The sequence below is a fragment of the Erinaceus europaeus genome, chromosome X (assembly GCF_950295315.1).
Source record: "Erinaceus europaeus chromosome X, mEriEur2.1, whole genome shotgun sequence".
Classification (NCBI taxonomy): domain Eukaryota; kingdom Metazoa; phylum Chordata; class Mammalia; order Eulipotyphla; family Erinaceidae; genus Erinaceus; species Erinaceus europaeus.
Genome location: NC_080185.1, coordinates 126,136,472 through 126,154,256, shown reverse-complemented (window position 1 = coordinate 126,154,256; position 17,785 = coordinate 126,136,472). Strand labels below are relative to the sequence as shown.

The window sequence follows — 17,785 nt, the reverse complement described above, 5'->3', positions numbered from 1 at the left end:
TCCAATTCAGTGGGAAACGAAGAAAAGGTATATTTAAGCCAAATGGATTGCTCTGGGGATGAGGACTTAGTCCAGATAAAAGGGCACTGGTAGGCAGAGATTCGAGGAATGGCATGGGGCCTGGCCAACCTTTACTGTGAGGCACCCGACACGTGAGGACTCATGGTAACAGGCACTAGAGCAGTGTGAGTATGACAGCCTCCAGCTCGAGTTTGGCATTTTCGGAGTGGAGGAAGGTTGAAGTGATTTATGCGCTGTCAAGTCTGATAAGTGTGCGTGCGCACACCACTGGGCAGTATGTGAGTGGGTGTGATTTCAATATGACATTTATAATCCTCGAGGTAACAGTTAGGCTCACCAACATTCTTTCTGTCTTGAAATATTATTAAGATCTACTCTAACATCTTTGTTCATTGAAATAATATTTTTTTTTACACTCCTGTATAGAGCAAAGCAGTGATTTCAACAAATGCTTTCTACCACCATCCAGATTTTACGCAGAACTTGCCTCGTCCCAGTGAGGCCCCCAGGACTGGCAGACCATTCTGAGCAGAACCAAGCTGGCACTCAGAACCTGCCCTCAGCTGGGCAGCTGGCCAGCGGCCAGCACATCTCGGCTGCAAAGGCCATTGAGCAGTGACCTGAGCCATAAGCTTCCCTTGCAACAATTCACTGAGGTCCTAACATGGAAGCAGCTACAGACAACATGCAAGTCAAAGGGTATGACCATGACCATGCTGCCTTCAAGTCAGGCTCCCAAACTAGATGATGAGTCAGATTTAGCCTGAGCCCTGCAACAGACTATCGCAAAGGAAAGGGAAGAAGGCACTGGCAACGACGATGGAGGCAGCTCCAAAGGAAGTGGGTGAAATGATGTCACTGATGGGAGAGCTTAGAAGCACCAAGGAAGCACAGTCTCATTGCAGGAGGGAGTAACAATCAGCCAAGGCACCATGAGTAACAGGACATGCATTCTGCCCTGTGATCAACTGAAGCTTACTGGTGGAGTCACCTCCCTACTCTAACTACTAGGCCAACCAGAATCCTACTTTGGAAAATAATACTATGTGGCTCAGAAATAGGAGCTGCTCTGATGTGACTAAGCCTTGAAAACAGGATGCTGAGTGAAAGAAGCCAGACAGAAAAGGCCAGACCATGCCCGGCCCCCTTCTCTGAGACGGTCAGAGGAGGGAAACCCAGCATAGGACGCAGATTTGTGGCTACCAGAGGCCAGGGGAGGAGGAAATGGTGAGTGCTAGAGACCACAGTTTCTCTTTAGGAGGGAAGAAAACATTCTGTGTCAGACTGTGGTGGTGACATGAACTAAAGAACACTCGACTGTACACTTGAAGAGGGATGTATCATATCTGAATCCTACCTCAATTTTAAAAAGGGGATAGGGCAATCTAATTTAGTGCTTCCACCTTGCTGGAAGGCAGATTGAGGCACTGTGTGTTAGAAGTCAAACAGATGCAGGAAACCAAAGACAAATAGGAGGCAGACTGTGGACAGGGCTGGGAGATCTCTCACCAGGCAGGGCATCTGGTTTAACCATGTGTGAAGCCCTGGCACCTCATGGAAACACCACAGCACCTTGGGAAGCTCCACAGATGGTGGCATAGTGCTCTTGTGTCACTCTCTCTTTCCCCCTCTCTTTCTCTATCTGAAATAAAATAAGTGAAAAAAAAAATCAGCTCCTGGAGCAATGGTTGGATGTGTGTGTGTGTGAGGTTTAAGTGCTTAAAAAAGTGTGAAGACTGAAGAACATCAAAAAAGAATATATAAATCTTAGCAAGAAGAGGAAATCTTTATCAAGAAACACCAAATAGTCAGCCACTGAGGTAGTTGCCTGTATATCAGCTCAGACATAAAAAGGGCTCGGCCATGTCCTATCACAAGAATGATTAAAAAGTCCCATTGTCGGGACGGGCGGTAGCGCACTCAGTTAAACACACATGGCACGAAGCGCAAGGACCGGCATAAGGATCCGGTTCAAGCCCCCGGCTCCCCACCTGCGGCGGGGGGAGGGTTTGCTTCACAGATGGTGAAGCAGGTCTGCATGTGTCTATCTTTTTCTCCCCCGTCTTCCCCTCCTCTCTCAATTTCTCTCTATCCTATCCAACAACAACGACAGTGATAAACAAAACCAAAAAAATAATAATAACAACAATAATAAACAACAAGGGCAACAAAAGGGGAAAAATAGCCTCCAGGAGCAGTGGATTCATAGTGCAGGCACCGAGTCCCAGCAATAACCCTGGAGGCAAGAAAAAGGGGAAAAAAAGTCCTATCGACAAAACCATCGGATAAGAGGGGTACGACACCACACAATTCCCACCGCCAGAACTCCATATCCCATCCCCTCCCCTGATAGCCTTCCTATTCTTTAACCGTCTGGGAGTATGGACCCAAGGTCACTATGGCTTTGTCAGTGTTTCTTTTTTATAAATAAAAATTTTAAAAAGTCCTATTGTACCATGTCACCTCATGGGGCCATGGTGAGGCCATGGTCACTGCTGTGCTAGGCCCTGCTCATGGTTCTCAGCTCCAGCCTGACAAACCCTGCTTGGCAGAGCAGCAGAAGGATCGCCTGGAGCCCTGCACACCCACCACCATTTCATGTAAATGGTGTCACTAACAGGTCCACTTCCTCAATGCCAGCTTCTGTGTCCTGAAATGTGCGTGTGTGGGGGTGTGTGTCTCGGCCCTGCCTTGTGCATTTCGCAGCAACCTATCGCATGCCCCCCCATTCTTCTGCCCATGACTGCTAGAAGGATCTACTTCCAACTTCAATCAGCTCATGGCCCCATCCCAAGCCAGCTCACCTCCAATTTAACAAAAGCCAAGCTCCTCCTGCAGATGCCAAAGGAACTAGATGCCTTTGTGCCAGCCCAGGTGCCCAGCTCATGCTTTTGCCTGGAATGCCTGTGGGGGTTCTCCTTGTTCAGGTCACCTTCCACAGGGCCCACCCCTTTCTTTGTTGTAAAGTAGCAATGATTCACTGCCCAGCTGACATTCACCTGTCTCTCCTTCCTTTCTCCCTTGTTCCTTTTCTCCTCCCCCCTCTTCTTTCCTCTTTGCCTCTTCTCTCTCCACTAGAATGTAAGCTCTGTGAGCACTTGAACCCTGTGCTGGCTGCAAAAGGCCAACGTGCCCCATATCCATGGCAGGCACTCCCATGGTTGCTGAAGCAGTAACACATGCAGAGCAAGGTGGCAGTGGGCCTGTGTTTACCTATGTGATCAAAGGTCTCGGTCCCACAGCACGCAGTCTTGGCTCCGCAGAGGGCTGACCAATCAGTGGGCGTTCCAAGGACCACAGACTTCTGAAGGTCCTAACCTGCACCGACCATTTACAGCTGCACCCATCCCCAGAGCTCCAGGTCGGAGACAAGTTTCTGCCTGAGAGTTTTTATTACCGGCTCATAAAGCCCTGAATCATGTGGTTTACAGGGAAAGTGCTAATGCAGTCATAATTATATTGGTGTGAACACATTGTCATAGAAATGCAGCAAACATGGGCACAGGCCCTTAAGAGAAACCAGCTGCTCCCAACATAAGCTCACTGGTCGCATAGAAACCAGCCAGCAGACACACAGCTAAGGAGCTCGAACGGAGTGACTGAAGGTGACACACCCAATAAATCAGTGTAAAATGGCAGCTGGCCCGAGGGCACACAGTACCCAGCCCACTGCCCAGAAACACTGGGGGCAACTGTACAGCCAGGCCCAGGTACCACTTTATCTCAAACGGCGGGTCACTTGTTTTCTGAGTAATTAACCCAAGTGCAAAGCAAGTGGAAACTTTAGTCCCTGGGCAATTCTCTTTATCTGTTCTTGGGAAGCAGTTCAAGGAACAAGAAGGGACGTGACTTCATTATAAATTCAGCCCTTACCTAGGGTTCCCCCCTTTTAATCTTGGAAATAACAGTTTTTCCATCAGGAGATTCAAAGGTGAAAAGCTTCAAGCCTTTGCCCTTCTCTTGATGCACACAGCCAACACAAACTGCCCACTCCACCCACCCCATCTAGAGCAAGACTTCACAGCCCATGAGACCAGGCAGTTCTCTGGGTAGGGACCGTCCTGTGCCTCGAGGGACACTGAGCAGCACTCCCCTGGCCCCTGTCCATTAGGTCTCAGTAGCACCTCGTCCCCAGCTGTGAAAGTGAAAACTGCCTGCAGGCACAGCCAGCTGTTCCCCGGAGGTCAGAACTGTCCCGGCAGGCCAGGAACAAGGAGAAGAAAAAAGATCCGCAAAGACATTCTGCTGTCTCCCTCCTTCAATGTGGGCTGGCACGCTTTCTTTCTTGGGCACTATCAAAGTACAACCCAGGATGCCCACGTGCTGCCCCAAGCTGTCTGTGGCTACGTCTGAATGCTGCTTGGCTGAAGTGCCACTGGGCCAGGACAGCTCAGGAAGGAAGACTGCCTGACGTACAGTGCAAAAACGGACGCTTGCAGGGCTGGATGGTGGCACACTTGGTTGAGGGCACCTGTTACCATGTGCGAGGACCCAGGTTTAAGCCCTTGGTCCCCACCTGCAGGGGGGAAGCTTCATGAGTGGAGAAGCAGGGCTGCAGGTCTCTCTCTCTCTCTCTCATTCTCTCTCTCTCTCTCCCTCTATCCCATTCTCCCTCCCTCCCTTCCTAATTTCTCTTTATTAAATAAAAGAAAAAAAGAAAAGAAACAGAAAAAATGGCTGCCAGGAGTAGTGGACTAGTTCTGCAGGCACTGAATGCCAGTGATCATCCCGGTGGGGGGGGGGGCAGGGAAAGGAAGAAAGAAAAGAAAAAAAAGAGAAAGTAAAGTACAGTTGCACGTGCAATTGCAGGCCAAGCTTACACTTTTTTTTTTTAATAACAACTAGGGCTTCTAAAGGCCCCAAGACTAAGCAATACTTGCAGTTGGCAGAAGGATCTTAAAAGTGATTTCAGGGGCCAGGCAGTAGCGTAGCACACTAAGCGTACATGGCACAAAACACACGGACTGGTGTAAGGATCCCAGTTTAAGCCCCCGGCTCCCCACCTGCAGGGGAGTCACTTCACAAGCGGTGAAGCAGGTCTGCAGGTGTCTGTCTTTCTCTCCCCCCTCAGTCTTCCCCTCCTCTCTCCATTTCTCTCTGTCCTATCCAACAATGATGGCATCGATAACAACAATAATAACAAGGGCAACGAAAATGGAAAAAAAATGGCCTCCAGGTGTAGTGAATTCGTAGTGCAGGCACCAAGCCCCAGCGATAAGCCTGGAGGCAAAAGAAAAAAAAGTGATTTCAAACTATACATCTGAAGATCATAATTAAATTTTTTTTGTATTATCTTTATGTATTGGAAAGAGACAGCCAGAAATTGAGAGAAAAGGGGATGATAGAGAGGGAGAGAGACAGACACCTGCAGCCCTGCTTCACCATCCTGCAAGTGGGGCCTGGGGGCTCAAACCCTGATCTTTGCACACTGTAACATGTGCACTCAGCCAGGTGCACCACCCGCCAGCCCCAAGATCTGAGTTTTGTAAGAAGAGCTCGTTAGACAGAAAGGCAACGGAGGGGCTTAGTTTGCCACCAATGAAAAGAGTCATGTGTCTCTGCCTTTTAGTAAAATACTGAACCTTTCCTAAGGACAATATACTTAGGTCAACAACGGAGATAGCAAAGTAGTCTGAGGTCTTAACTTCACAGGATTGTACAATTCTGGAATGGCTATTAGTCAGCAAACAATCTCCAAAGACAACCTAAAGAAAATGTGTTCCAACCACCTCATTCCTTGTCTTGACTGTAATCCAAAAGTAAATCCTCCAAGTCCAAGTCTCCCTGCCCATAAAACTTCTTATCCTTATCTTATTTCTTGACTCAGGAAAGGCCATCGAGTGAGCCTCCACACCCTGGTCTTCCCATGGAGAAGGGAGGCTGCGAGTTTGTTAACCAAGAGGCTCTAGGTGGGAAGGAAAAATAAGCGAGGAATCGAACATAAATCTCCTGCAGCCTTCTCGTGCCAAGAGGACGTGCTGGCCCCAGATTAATAGATTCAGATGAGGGAAAGCATATTTTCAAGGCTGCTGACAATTGCACATGGAGTCTTTCAAGTCACACAGGAAGCTGACACCCCCCTCCACACACACACACACACACACACACACACACACACACACACACACACACACACCCCACACCATGTGGGAGTTTGTGTGTTTTCTCGATTTTCTGGGATGAAATTTTAGAGGGTTGACTTAGCAGCAGATGTGCATGTGGCATGGAGGGTATGATTTCTTTAAAAGGCTGTTTACAGAGAGCTGTTTACATTTTTGCCTGATGGGTTAATGACTTTCCGTATGCACACCCCACGCTTTTGTTTGGACAGGAGAGAAAAATATTTGACATAGTTCATCTCAGTATAACTTGCGCTTCTGCTTTCAGTCCTCGTCTCGTGATCTACTTAATTCCATGTTTTTCTTAGTAGCAAAGCCCACACTGGACCACATTCAGGGCCATGAGCTGAAAAGAATGGGGCTCCTCAGAGAGGGTGGGTGCGCACCCCAGCCAGCTGCTAAGAACAGTGGGACTCCCTATCTGTGTGGAGGCCAGGGGCTGTAGAAAGGCTGTGCTCCCAGCCCAACTCTTGGTGCAGGGCCTTTTGAGCCTGAGGAAATGCAAAACCCTTCACTTGTAGGTGGAACTTAGGAATAAAGGGCAGTGAGGGAGGACATAAGGTGAAACTTGGGCTGGGTGTGGTGTATCGCACCAGAGCAAAGGAATCTGGGGAAGGAGGCAGAAGGAACAGGATGAAGGGACATTGGGGTCCTGGTGTGTCCCCTAGACACCAATCAAGAGCAGATAAGAGGCTGTGCCTATGTGTTAAAGACCAGACTGTAAACCAGTAACCTTCCAATAAAAGAGAGGAGAGAGAGAGAGAGAGAGAGGAAGAGAGAGAGAGATCTCACCTGGTAGAGAAAACATCTTTATCATGTGCCAAGATCCAAGTTTGAGCACCCAGCACCACATGGGAACACCATGCAGGGCAGGTGATGTGGTGTCTCTCCTTCTCTCTCTGACTCTCCCTTTTTATAACCTAAATTTTTGTAATTGGAAAAAGAGAAAAAAAACAAAACAAAACAAAACACTAACCATCTCTTCCTTTGTGCATGTCTCCCATCACCCGAGTCAGCAGTCCCTGAGGAGAGGGGAGACTAATACGATGGTTTCAGTTCAGGAGGAGCCTGAGGGCTCCAAATAACCTTCCCAGCATTTCTCAATCAACGGGCCCTGAAGAGTGAGAAGCCAAATTTCCAAGCCAAGGAAATGAATGAGTTGAGTATTACCTGCTGCTGTTTCCCCTCATATCCTATTTTAGAGCACTGCCTCTGTAGTCCCCCATCCTCTCCTTGTGTCCCCTGCAAACTCACTCTGTCAGTTTGTTCCTGCATCTTGCTTTGTGCCTTTGTTTTTGTTCTCAGAACCTGACCCCTTGCAAGCAGATTTGCTGCCCCTTATTCGGGATTGCCTAGCAACTGTGCCTGGCTCGAGTTGATGACCCCTACCCGGTTTGGTTTCTATCACCTGAGAGTTCTCATTCGAATTCCTGACATTTCATTGAGTCAGGTCTCCACCCAGCTTTAACACAGCAACTCTGATTCATGGCTCCACTTTGCTTTGAAGACTGATTGCATGTATAAACTATTGTACTTACTGTTGAATGTAAAACATTAATTCCCCAATTAAAAAATAATAATAATTCTAAAAAAAAAGACTGATTTCATCTCCCTCAGATTTCCAGTGCAGCTCAGGAAGATGAAGCAGAAACACAAACAGTGCAGGCCCTGGAGATACCCACCTGCTGCCATGGGGCAAGAGTGGTTTTCCTCATTCTGAGCGTACCAGGGTCTTCGTCTGTACTTCTCAGGAGTCAGTTTGGGGGGGGGGGGTGGAGAAAGAGGAAAAGGGAGAAAGGAAAAAGGAGAAAAAAAATAAAGGGAAGACTGATGAACGTTGATACAATAATCCTCAAGAAAGTTTTGGCAAATCAGATCCAACAACATATAAAGAGGATAATTCACCACAACTAAGCGGGATTCATCCCTGGGAAACAGGGGTTCACCACCCGCAACGTCCTAGAGGTACTTGACACTGCACTTAGACAAGAAAGAGATACTAAAGAACCATGTATTAGAAAGGAAGAAATCCAACTATAACTGTTTGCTGAGAACATGATAATATATGCAGAGAATCCCAAAGACTCCTTCAATAAACTATGGGAAGTAATTCATAAATTCAGGAAAGCAGAAGGATACAAAACCAATGCACATAAATCTGGCATTTCTGTATACAAGCAAGGAGTCAGAAGTAAGGGAAACAAAAGATTCATTCCCATCTACAACTGAACCCCAAAAGATGAAACACCTTGGAGTGAATCTCATGAAGGAGGTGTGAAGGGCCTTTACAGGGAAAACTATAGAGCACTGTTTGAAAAATAGAGAGTGACACACAGAGATGCAAAAACAACGCTTCTTCTTCCTGGACTGGACAAGTGAAGCATTATGAAAGTGACCATTCTACCAAATGAGATCTATATTTTCCATGCGATCCCTATCAAGATCCCAATGCTACGATGATTCAAGATCCCAGTGATATCAAGAGCCCAATGTTTCAAGATAGTTGAACAACTTGTCCAAAAATCTGTGTGGAACCACAAAAACAAACGAACCAACCATGCATAGCCAAAGCACTTCTGAGAAAAAAAAGGGGAAGGGAGGAGATGGATGTATCATGCTCCCTAACTTCACTTTATACTACGGAGCAATAGTAATTAAAACAGTGTGGCACAGGAATAAAAATGAGCACCTGGATCATCAGCATGGGAAATTAAAACAAGAGTAGATATCAATAAACAGGATTACATCAGACTGAAAAGCTTCTACACATCAAAAGCGAGCTATACAACGAGGCAACCCTTTAAATGAGAGAAGATATTTGGATAGCACACATCCAACAAGCCACCGATACCAAACATCTATAAATAATAGGTACAGCTCTACAAAAGAAAAAAAAAAACAATAAAAAGTGGTCAAAGAACTAACCAGTTTTCTAAAAAAGAGATGCACACGGCCCACAAATATATGAAGAAATGTTCTACTTTACTTATCATTAGAGAAATGCAAATGAAAAGTACATGGAGATTCCAGTTCACACTATAGGCAAGAATGGTTTACATCAGAGCTGGGGAGACAGTATAATGGTTCTGCAAAAGACATGACTTCATGCCTGAGACTCTAAGGCCCCAGGTTCAATCCCAGTACCACCATAAATACTCCTCCTGTATTTCGCTCTATAAAATATAGTAATGAAAATAGAGAATGGCTTACATCAACAAAACAGGAAATGACAGGTGTTGTCAAGGTTGTGGAGAAAAAGAAACCCGGGGGTGGGTGGTGGTGCACCTGGTTGAGCGCACATGTACAGTGCACAAAGACCCGGGTTTGAGCCTTCACTACCCACCTGCAAGGGGAAAGTTTTGTGAGTGGTGAAGCAGTGCTGCAGGTCTCTCTCTCTCTCTCTCTCTCTCTCTCTCTCTCTCTCTCACCACCTTCCCTCTCAATTTCTGGCTGCCTCTATCTTATAAATAAATAAAGATACCAAAAAATTTTAAAGAAATAGAAACTCTACTCCACTGCTGGTGGGAATGCTAACTGGTACAGCCCCTTTGGAAGACTGTCTGGAGAATCCTTAAGCAAATAAAAATGGAAACTACCTCACGCTCACGCTCCATTGATACTCTTACACATTTATCCAAAGGAAACGTAAACAGGAATTCAAAGGGAGATCTGCACCCCTATGTTCATAGTTGCATTATTCACAGTAGCCAAAGAGTGGAAGCAGCCTAAATGCTCACTAACAGATGACTGGCTAAAGAAGTTATGGACCATATACGCCATGGAATACTACTCTGCCATCGAAAAGCTGATATTGTGTCCTTTGGGACAAAATGGATGGGAATGTAGGTGATTTACTTAGCAAAATAAGTAAATAAATGAAAGATGATTTCCCTCACATATGGAATGTGGAGCTCTGATACACATGCACTTGCCAAAAAATGAAAAAAAAGAAAAAAGAAAAAAATCAGAATCAAACACATTGTAAGATTTTGTGAGAACTCTGGTGGTTCTCTTTGGAAGGTGGGAGGGTGGGGGACACAGAGCTTCAGTGGTGGGTTCAGTGTGGAGCTCTACCCTGTAATCTTACAATCTTGTAAGCCATTATTAATCAGAAATAAAAACAAACAAATACATAAGTAAAGGGAAGAAAGGGATGAAAAAGAAAGTCTTGTGTGGCTGATGTGGGAGTTGTAGCGACTGATTTGGAAGTGCCTGGCACTCAGGGGCATGCATTAGATAGTATTAATCTGATACATGAGTCTGGCTTTAGCACCAAATAGTAGATGCACCATGCACTGGAGTTTGAGAACATGTATCTTCGACTGATTCCTTTTGTTTTCACGACTCTTTTTGTGGGTAAAGTTTTTCCATCCTGGTGTTGAATCTCACTGGACTTCTAAATTGTGAAGTGAATTTCTATTCTGTTTCATTCTTACCAGGGTCAGGACTGGTTTTCTAAGATACCTGATATCAGGCAGCATTGAGCCCAGGGCCTGTCTTACCTGCCAGTCCACCGTCACTAAGCTTCCTGGGAGGTGATAACTGTAGCATGGCTCTGGCAAACAATATCTAACATGACTTTCATTAGTCCCTCTACCTTGCTCTGAGCCCCCACCCACCTTAAGCAAAGCTTAGTGGCGAAGAATGGGGATGAATTAAACATCTTCTAATCACATAATGGGGCCTTCAAACTGTTTTAAAGAGAATTGTATTTAGTTTGGGCAAAAGAATCCATTATTGGCCCAATGCCAGAGGGCAACAAGGGCAACAAATAGTGTAGCATTTGTAGGACATGGAGATTCCTAATCATGCATGTGGGTCATGGCCTGAACAAAGAAGTAGCAGCTTCACGGCAGTGTAAAGTCAGAATCAAGTCCAAGTTCATCCATGTGTGATTCTGATGAGTCATTACAAAATCATGACCACTCAACATACTTGCAGACCTCCTGGAAGTTCAGGGTGAGGCTAAGATCCAGGTAGGCTGGCTAAAGTCTCAGTTTCACTCACAAGGGAGGCAAAGGGATACTAACATGCAGTGAACACTTCTACCCACCCTTGTGGGAGGCCAGCAGACAGTCCTCATGGATGGTAGGCAAAGCCAATGTTTTATCCCTATATGTCTAAAAAATGAAATTGAGAACTGAAAGAATCAAGAGAGTCCATCAAAGTCCAAATTTATTGGAAGTGGCTGAGCTGGGATTTAAACTCAGCTGGCTCTACAAGTCTTTTGGATTAACAGGCACAACAGATACCTAGTTACACCGTCTTTCAAACTTCTGTAGAGGCTGTGGTCAGCACTTCTGAGATGGTCGCCAATGGGCCTTGCTTCCTAGTACTCATGACTTGGGTTTCACCTTCCTATAGTAACTCACTTCCAAGTAATAGAAGTGGGGAAGCCACTTCTGTGACTGATCAAAAACTAGTATGATCTCCAAACGCTGGCACACATTCTCCCTAGTGGCTTGGGTGAAGCCAATGGGCATGTGGAAAGGACCACATGGCAAGGAATTGAGGGCACCCTTCTGCCAGCAGTCATAAGAACAAAGCCCTCAGGCCAGCAGCCCTCAGTGGCCTGAATGCTGCCAGCCACCACACCAGTGAGCCTGGAAGCACGTGCTTCCCCAGTTGGGCCTCCAGTTGAGACCCCAGCCACGGTGAACTCCTTGCTCACAGTCTTGCAAAGCTCTGAGCAGAGAACCTGGCCAAAAAGACAGAGCCTACTCAGCAGTATCTCTTATGTGTGAGACCCTTGGCTCATCCCCTGGGGCTGAATTAGCAGTGGAGTTATTCCAGTCCTGTTCTGTGTGGCCTGGAACAGACAGACATCTGAGACTGAACCTGATACTCTCCTGTGAGTGGGCAGGGCCTAGGGCACAGTCCTCAAGCAGAAGCCGGTGAGAAGTGAGTCAAGGTCCTTGCTCAAGCTATGTGGAGAGCGCATCCCAGACTGCAGCCTAAGGGCTGACCTCGCCTATGACAAGTGGAGAGCTGTCTGCCTGCGTGCTTCCCTTCAGACCGTTCAATTCCAGTGAGTAGGCTGTCTTTATAACCTGAAGGCCTGGAACCATTTAGAAGCCTGCCTGGGCCTATTCTTGGTGACTGCTGCAGAGCCTACTGGGATCACATTAATCTGCAGGTTTCCCCCAGCACTGAAGACATATTTCATCCTATAATTGGAAAATAGATTTGATTTTATTCCAGTGTGTCAGAACTGACACTGGGTCCCTCAGTGGAAGGGGCGGGCCACAGGGAGATGGTCTAATTTTAGAAAATAATGCTCCACAGTCACTGTGGAGTGCAAAGATGGGCCAGAGTGATGTACAAAAGGGCATTCTGATGCCTCTTTGTAGATTCTGGTCTAAGAGTGAGGGATGTGGGGCACGGACAGCCCGGACAGCAAGCAAAGCTCGCACCTGCTAAGTCCCATACACATCAGGCACTTGACAGATGAGTCCTGAGTCCCTGGGACAGGTGAGACTGGGGGGCATTATTTGTATTTTGAAGATTTAGTTCATGGGAGAAAGAGCCAGAGCCAAGGCATCACTTCCACATAGGCGGTGCCAATGATCACTCAAACCCAGGACCTCACACATGCAAAGCCTATACCATACTGTTGCACAATGTCCCTGGCTAGCTTTGTCCTTATCTTAAGGAAGGGTAAAGCAGGTCTAGAAAGATGGGTAACACAGTCCATTTCACATAGTCCATTTCACAAATGACTGAACAGTGATTTGAACTTGAAGTCAAATTGGTTCTGCTCCAAGACCACATTCTTCCCTGTGTTCTATAGGGAGAGGAGGAAGAGACCAAAAAAAAAAAAAAAAAAAAAAAAAGCCCCATATCTACTTCTCTCTCTCTCTCTCTCTGCCTCCTCCCTCTCTCTAAGGATGTTGTCCTCCTACAAGTTGAGTTGTAAGACACAATGGTTCTGCCATAAGGGTAAACTATACAAGCAAGATAGCGCCAGAGTATGTGCTATTGACCCTGGCAGCGACACTTAGGACACCTTTCCATGGAATCTGTGTCGGCCTTCCTTTCATAATTTTTCTTGGGAAATACCCGCAGACCACATCTCTCTTGCCAGAGAACCCTTAGGAAGCTCTGGTGATGACGGCAGGTCCTCTGAGCCTCTAGTGCAGAGAGGGACCAGGTCTGTCAGAGGTGGGGTGAGGAGAGCTGTAGCTTTCTGGTCAGTCCCTGCTGCAGTGCCCAGGGGTGTTATGGGAGCACAGAGCAGCTGTGGACAGCACCTAATAGAATCATTGCGGTTTGTGTCAATGCAGTGCTTTAGGGAGGCAAAAGTGAATTTCAGATGGTTTTCACTTAGCACAAAACCTTCGTCTTTTGCGTTTCCTCCTGGTTGACAGCTGCCAGGGCCACACTTCAGTCACGGGCTAAGCTGACGCAGCTGGCGCTGTGCATTGGCTCAGAGGCCGTGGTTTGCCAATCCCTACTGTAGAGGACCACACTGTTTCTTCTGCACATAGGTCTGACAATTTACTTCCAGAGAGTTTGCAAGTAGAAAGAAAATCCACTAGTAAGTACACAGTCACACCTGACATTAGATGTGTTATCAATATCTGGTTACTAGAGTGGCTAAAAAAAAAAAAAGGTTTGTATTACACTTTGAAGAGCCACTTACAAATTGAACATTTTAATGAGACAATGGCAGAATCCCCAGTGGTCGTAAGAAATAACACAGAGCGGCCGGGTGGCGGCATCCTCAGCTGAGTGCTCACCGCCATGAGCAAGGGCCCGGGTTCCAGCCCTCGGTTCCCGCCTGCAGAAGGGAAGTTTCACAAATGGTGATGTAGAGCTGTCCATGTTCTCTTTCTTTCTTTTTTTTTTCCTTTTTTAAAATATTTTATTTTCTTTATTTATTCCCTTTTGTTGCCCTTGTTGTTTTATTGTTGTAGTTATTATTGTTGTTGTCGTCGTTGTTGGATAGGACAGAGAGAAATGGAGAGAGGAGGGGAAGACAGAGAGGAGGAGAGAAAGATAGACACCTGCAGACCTGCTTCACCGCCTGTGAAGCGACTCCCTAGCAGGTGGGGAGCCGGGGTTCGAACCGGGATCCTTATGCCCGTCCTTGTGCTTTGCGCCACCTGCGCTTAACCTGCTGTGCTACAGCCCGACTCCCCCATGTTCTCTTTCTCTCTCTACCTCCCCCTCCCATCTCAATCTCTCTCTGTCCTATCAAATATAAAAAACAACAAAATACAATTGAAATGTTTAAAAAAGAAATATAGAAACCTCTTGGCCCTTTGCTGAATTTCTTCCTATGTTAACAGTTTGTAAACCTATAGTATAATCCACAAGCAGATTGCTTTTCTGATCTTCAGATTTCATGAATTTACTTGGAGAGATGGAGGGGGAGGAGGAGGGAGGGAGGGAGAGACAGACAGAGAAACAGAGAGAGAGAGAGGAGAGAGATGTATTAAACTCTATGTGATCTTAAGACATACAGACTTGTACACTCCCAGGGTCAACATAGGGAATAGTTCCATCGCCACAGTATAACTGTACCCACCACCTTCCTTGCCTGCATCTTCATCTTGGAAATCACTAATCTCTTCATTTCTAAACTTCTGCTAGTTCAAGGAAGTTATAGAAATGAAATTAAACATCATACAACATTTTGGAATTGATTTTCATTTCATTTTATTTACTTATTGTAGGACAGAGACAGAGAAATTGAGAAAGGAGGAGGAGATAGAGAGAGGGAAAGAGACAGAGAGACACCTACAGCCCTGCTTTACCACTTGTGAAGCTTTTCCCTTGCAGGTGGGGATCAGGGGCTTGAACCTGGATCCTTGTGCACTGTAATGTGAGTGCTTAAGCAGGTGCCCCTGGAATTGGTTTTCTTGACTTGGACAAACTCCCTGGAGATTGATCCAGGTTAAAAAATTTTTTGAGTGCAGGTAAATATCATAATGATTATGCAAAGAGACTCTCATGCCTGAGGCTCCAAAGTCCCAGGTTCAATCCCCAGCACCACTATAAGCCAGAGTTGAGCAGTGCTCTGGTGAAAACAAAACAAAAAAACAACCCTATTTATTGAGTGGGGGAAGGGCACTAAAGCACTACTTTGGCAGATACAGAGCAGGGGCTCAAACCCAGAGCCTCACACATGCAAGTCCTGTGCTCTGTCCCTGGGGCCCCTCCCTGGTCGCTCAAGGGGTTGCTGAGTGCACTGTCCCACTGTCATTGCACTGTCATTCTTCACTCTGTCTGGAAGTCTACAGTATAGACTCTACCTCTCCACCCTCTCTCTATCTGATGAAGGACACTGGAGTTTGGCCCAAACTTGGAAGCAACCCAGGTATCCACCAACAGGGGAGTGGCTAAGACAGTTGTGGTCTATATACACAACGGAATACAGCTCAGCTATTAACAATGATGAATTCACCTTCTTCTTGGATGGAACTTGAAGGAATCATGCTAAGTGAGATCAGCCAGAAAGAGAAGGATCAATATGGGATGGTCTCACTCATGGGCAGAACTTAAGAAAGAAGAACAAAAAGTAAAACTTGGACGGGTTTGGTGTATTGCTCCAAAGCAAAGGACTCTAGGGGAAAAGGACATGGAGAGGGGTGGGGAGGAGGGACTTTCAGGTCCTGGTCCATGATGATGGAGAAGGACCTAGGCTGCGCGTGAGAGTGTTTCGTACACATCTGACATGGTGAGATGGGACACTGTACCCGTGTGTCAACAGCTGTGCTATAAACCACTAACCTTCCAAGAAGAAAAAGAAAAGAAAAATAGAAAGAAGGGTAAAACAACAACAACAACAACAACAACTCAGTAACAAAAAGTGCACCAAGGTAGAAGTCCCTTGAAAGTTCCCTGCCAAGGGTCGGGCGGTAGCATAGCGGGTTAAGTGCACATGCACTTGGCACAAAACTTGAGGACTGGCGTAAGGATCCTGGTTCGAACCCCCAGCTCCCCACATGCGGGGGGGGGGACGTCGTTTCCCAGGTGGTGAAGCAGGACTGCAGGTGTCTGTCTTTCTCTCCCCTCTCTGTCTTCCCCTCCTCTCTCCATTTCTTTCTGTCCTGTCCAGCAACGACATCAAAAACAACAACAATAACCACAACAATGATAAAAACAACAAAAAGGAAAATAAATAAATATTAAAAAAAAGAAAGTTCCCTGCCATAATGCACTCCCCTTTCACAGAACCCAAGACTCCACAAAAGAAGAGAAATGAAGGGGGGGTCGGGCGGTGGCGCAGTGGGTTAAGCGCATGTGGCGCAAAACGCAAGGACCGGCATAAGGATCCCGGTTCGAGCCCCCAGCTCCCCACCTGCAGGGTAGTTGCTTCACAGGCGGTGAAGCAGGTCTGCAGGTGTCTGTCTTTCTCTCCCCCTCTCTGTCTTCCCCTCCTCTCTCCATTTCTCTCTGTCCTATCCAACAATGAACAACATCGACAATGGCAATAATAATAACCACAATGAGGCTACAACAAAAGGGGGGAAAATGGCCTCCAGGAGCGGTGGATTCATGGTGCAGGCACCGAGCCCAGCAATAAACCTGGAGGAAAAAAAAAAAAAGAAAAAAGAAAAAAGAAGAGAAATGAAGGGACACCACAAAGCCCCCTAGTGAGTGGAACAGGCTGAGCTGGCACAAAAGTAACATCTTCCATTTCGCTGTTCAATGCTTTCACCCTGACACACAGCACCAGTGAAGTCACAGATGGGGACAGTCAAAGGTGAGATTCTCCTCACAGAGGAAAGAATGGGATTTACGGGAGTTGGGTGGTAGCGCAGCAGGTTAAGCGCACGTGGCGCAAAGCACAAGGAGTCGCTTCACAGGCGGTGAAGCAGGTCTGCAGGTGTCTATCTTTCTCTCCCCCTCTCTGTCTTCCCCTCCTCTCTCCATTTCTCTCTGTCCTATCCAACAACAACAGCATCAATAACAACAACAATAACTACAACGATACAACAACAAGGGCAACAAAAGGGAATAAATAAATAAATAAATATTAAAAAAAAGAATGGGATTTACTCAGCTCTCAGGGACACCGTGAGCTCACAGCCAGCCCTTTATTCTGGACCCAGCCTCCCCCAAGGGGGAACCTCTCTACTCAACTTGGAAGTTGCCCGTGGTAGGAGGTAGGAATAAGTCCACAGGGAGGGCAGCCTGCAGAGCAATGTGTCCATCCTGGGTGTGTGAAAATGAAGCTCTAGGACAGCAAAGACAGACTTTCCATGAGCCCTAGGTGTGGGCCACTGTAAGGCTGCCCAGCTGACTCTGCTATTAGAGGAGGTCGAGCCACCTTTGAGAAGCGATTGCTCCTCAAAGCTAAAGCCCGAGGTCCTGAAGAGTCCAGAGGAACCGTTACTTCATTTCTACATTTGATTTGGCAGTTGGTCTTTTCACTCTACCACAGGCCATGAGAGGAAGTAGGTATTTCCTACCATCTTTCAGTCCCTCTGCAGGATCTAGGAGGTGCTATCTCAACCCTGTCTACTCAAAATGCCAGCAGACCGACCTCACCTGCAAATCTTTAGAAAGCAGACTCTTAGGCTCTGCCTCAAGATGTGGCAGGTCAGGGTTTCTGCCGGCGGGGCCAGGTGATCTCTGTGGTTCTGAAGCTCTCGAGGAGGCTTGAGCATTGTCTTGAAACACTTCAGAACCATTTC

The 17,785-nt window shown here is 46.7% G+C and overlaps 1 protein-coding gene across 2 annotated transcripts in view; it reads right to left on the bottom strand.

Moving 5' to 3' along the window:
- The window catches only part of MID1 (midline 1), a 322,962-nt gene that overhangs the window by 288,327 nt on the left and 16,850 nt on the right, over positions 1–17,785 (bottom strand). The window contains exon 1 of one of the 2 annotated variants that reach the window (XM_060183091.1): positions 17,640–17,744. The exons of the other annotated variant lie outside the window; for it this stretch is intronic. The gene's annotated coding sequence lies outside the window, so the exon portion shown is untranslated. Of the gene's footprint in view, positions 1–17,639; positions 17,745–17,785 lie in introns of those variants that run through there. 2 annotated transcript variants of the gene reach the window in all.